The sequence below is a fragment of the Eurytemora carolleeae genome, unplaced genomic scaffold (assembly GCF_000591075.1).
Source record: "Eurytemora carolleeae unplaced genomic scaffold, Eaff_2.0 scaffold174, whole genome shotgun sequence".
Classification (NCBI taxonomy): Eukaryota; Metazoa; Arthropoda; class Copepoda; order Calanoida; family Temoridae; genus Eurytemora; species Eurytemora carolleeae.
Genome location: NW_019396888.1, coordinates 70,694 through 74,880, shown reverse-complemented (window position 1 = coordinate 74,880; position 4,187 = coordinate 70,694).

Genomic DNA, 4,187 nt, shown 5'->3' with positions numbered 1-4,187 from the left:
ACTTTGGGGCCTCAGGGTTATTGTGAACGAAAAACCATTAAATATTAAAAAGACGACATCTACTGTACTATCTGTATTGTTGTTAATCTATGGTTTTTTAACAAAAGGGTTGAACACAATCCTCACATTCATACTAAGCCTTATCCTAAAAAACTAGGGGTCTAAATCTATTTGAATATGGGGGGGCGTCTCACTCTCCATCCCCCTTATAGTAAAGGGCTTATAGTAAAGGTATTAAGTTCGTAGCTTTAAACAAAATATACCACAAAATGTAATGGTTTTGGTGCTGAAAAATGCCAAATAAAGGTGGGAAAAATTGCTTGCAAACAAAAAGTTAAGGACTATATAAACACATAATACAGCCTGTTTTAAGGTAAAAACTTAATTTTAACTGCACCTCCATTTATCCATTTAAAGAGAGAAATAACCAATTCCCAACAGTATACCTTTAAAACCTTGCTCTGGGTCTGATTTTTTTATATAATTTGCGGATTTATTTATCAAAGGTAAATATCGAAAGTAACAACATCCATACTAGCAAGAAATCGTTAAAAGATTACTGTTATAAATTTGACATATTCACCACTTAACATGGAAATCAACACTTTCTTCTTTTTTAAACAAACATCTATTTAAATACGATCCTTCGCATTTTAAGGATCAGTCAGACCGTTAAAACTTTTGAAAAAAAAACAATAGATTATTTTTACTGAACGAGCGAATTTTAGAACCGAACTTAAAATACTTTATTTTAAGGAATGAATGCTTTCTTTGAACAATCGCAATTTATGCACAGCTGAGATATGAAAGTTCAAATTTTGAAGTTTTGAACACTTCTCTAAATTTTCTCCCTTGTCCAAACCAAACATACACACTTTAAATTCAAACTTTATAATTTTCTCCTTTTAAATTCAAATTTCTATCTGTTCACACTTTAAATATAAACAACTCGACTTAAAAAAAAAAAACTAAGTATAAAGGGCAGCTGTCCATCTTTGCACATCGTAGCTTTTTATTGTTAGCAACCCTTTTTTTGTACATTTTGAAATCAAGACTCTAAAAATTTCAATTGAAAAATACATATTTTTTACGTCGCCTAACCATTTCCCTGGTTCCCTGGTGTCCGCTTTCATTGATCTATCTATCTATTATTATTTATATAAGATGTCAAAAAATGACATAATTAATAATCCGAGAAAACATGTAAAATTAACTGTTAAAAGATGTGGATAAAATGCTTAGTTGTAAAGTCCAATTTTTTGATTGATTTAATAATTTTTCAATTTCCGACAAAAACGTTTGAAATTTGACTAAAATATCATTTTTAAACAGCTCCTACTTTCCTCCCTAAAACTTTAAGTGGTAAAATTCGTGAACTCTCTCAGAATTAATTGTTATGTGGTCAAAAGCTGGGATTTATTCTCTCTCGGCAACTCACTCTAGAATGGACAAAATCAGAGAGAAATAAAACAGCGTTATAATAGATAAATCTGAACTATGCATCGAGTCTCAGGGTTTTCTACAAAGAATGAAACTTCAAAGACGACTTTTTATCCCTGCTATTTCTTTAAACTGTAATGGAAGATGTTCTAGCATTGTCAAAGCAAACTGACTGCATTGAGATTTGCATCAATTTTTAAGACTGGGTCGACTATGAAGTGTCTCAACGCCGTTGCCTTTGATTTTACAATTTTACAGAATTTTTTGCAGCCTTAGACATTTACATTTTAAAACGTTGAAGTTTTAGGTTTCTCTAAATTATTATTCTACTATTCCTTATGAAGTCAAAACATTTTCCAGTGAAAGTGTCAAAATAAGAAACTAGAGTGCCCCCCCCCCCAAAGCATTTTATGGTTAATCTGTCAATCAACGAAAAGATCTTATAAACTAATATATGTATCATATACCTTGATTTAGAGATCACCCTAATAAAGTTAATAATGTAATTATTGATGTTGCAAAGCTGGTGTTTTTTCTTAAACTTAATCTTAATTTTAAAAAAAACTGACCAGAGGCCGAATTTAAAGAATTTGAGCCGCGGCTTAAATATGGTTGGTTCCACTTAAAATTGTATCAAATGTTTCAAGATTTAAGCCGGCGCTTAATTCATACCGGGTTTTGGCGGATTTAAGCCGCGGCTTAAATTCTTTAAATTCGGCCTCAGTTGTCATTTCAGACCGTTGTACTAAAATATGCTTTTAATTTAAGAAAACTTACCATCATGGTTATTCCTGCAAAGTAAAGTAAAGATTAAAATATTTAATGTTTTCAATCATAAATTTTCTTATTGAAGAACTATTAAGAACAACAAAACTGTTTTAAATTTCTAATATTTAACCATGTAAATTTGCTTCTCTTTTACCGCTTTAATCGCCGATAAATCAGAACTAGGATAGCTACGCGGTCAAAAAGTTGCACAAGTACTGTCACATAAATTTTATCTTCTATACTTTCTGTACAGTAAATTGCAAAAATTTGAAAGTTGCAGTTCTTCATTAACGGTTAATCTTTTGTTGATGACCCTGAACAAACCTTTTGATAAAGGTTTTTGGTTAAAATTCAATATTCATGGAAAAATTTTCAAAAATATCCGCATTAACATTTGACAAATATTAACATTTTAAAATCCAGTTTTCAAAGGGTTTTTAAATATCTCAAATAATAAAGCAGTAATATTTTTGTTTGCTAAATCGCCCTCGATCTAGAAAAGAGGAATGATCTAAATCGCGAAAGTTGACGTCAAAAATTATCCACCGTTAACGAACAGCCGTAACGGTTCTCGATCTATAGAGCACAAAGTAAAGAACGGAAGAGAATAGGGATGAAACGATGGGAAAATGTACGAACAGTAACGAACGAGAAAGCTGCAGGCCTTCGTTCCGGAACGAGGATAAACGATTAAAAAAAGGAACATGCCAATTAAGACCTTCCGTTAATTTTTTTATTCCAAAGTTACAAAAAAAAAAAATATTTTATTTGAAGAACATTTTGAACAGAAAATTTGGTTTTAACATTTATTTGAAGACATGTAACGATGCCATCTAATTCTGAAGATTGAACACTTAGATTTCATCCTTTGTAGGAACAAATAGGATATAATAATACTTTTAATCTATATTTGAAATTAGATTTGATGAAGGTTAGGCCACAAAGTACAATACATGACTCATCACAATGAATTAGAAGGAAGCTTAAAATCTATTTCTGGTTCGACTTTATTTTTTCTAATTTTGATGTTATACACAAGTATGAGAAAAGCAAATACATCACGCAAATCTGCCCCTGCCAGTAAAAGAAAATTCAACCTATATGAAGCATAAAGTCTGACCGCGTCAACCTTGTTGCACCGGCTAGTCCTGTCCATAGAGCTAAGTACAGTACAAACTTGGAACCGGAAAAGTTGACCCGGTTCGGAAATTCAAGCGTACTACGGCTGCCCGTGACATCCAGTCACCAGTCATATAATTAACAAATTCAAAACATTTCTTTTCTTCTCAAGTGCTTTTCAATAAGAGGAATTATGATTGAAAAACATATAAAATTTCAATCTTACTTACATTTTAGTTTGTCGTGTCGTAGATACATGGTTTCAAATACACTAAATAGTATTTAAATACTACTTATTTAGATATTATCAAGTACAATATGTGAATGTGGCAACGTAATAATGATGAACCCGTTCATTATGGCAATTGATGTCAAATTTGATGTGATCAACTTCAAACTGGTTTTGATGGGAGATTCGTTCTGTTAATTTCACATTTTTCATTTACGATTGATCCAGTTCGTTATTTTTTAAAAACCGATGCGGTCGTTAACAGGAAATTCAATGTTCAATTGTAATATTGAAAGTTAATTATATAAATAAAATTAAACCTTTAAATACTTGAAAATCATCAAATAAATAAAACTTTTTGCAAAATTTAGATTTGGAAATTAGATTTGGTCATCTAAAATTTAGTCAACAGGATAAAATACTATAAAAATTGGTAAATACTAATATTTCTAGATTATTATGTTAAAAATAAAATAAAATCACTTGATTGTAAAACAAACTTAAATCATTAGTTTTTTTTATTCTTGAACTTTTTTTTTGTCAAAGCAGCTGAAACGATTAGGTTTTAATTTTGGCTTAAGTTATTAAGAACCTAGTTTCATGCAGTAAAAATCAGAATATAAAACTAATG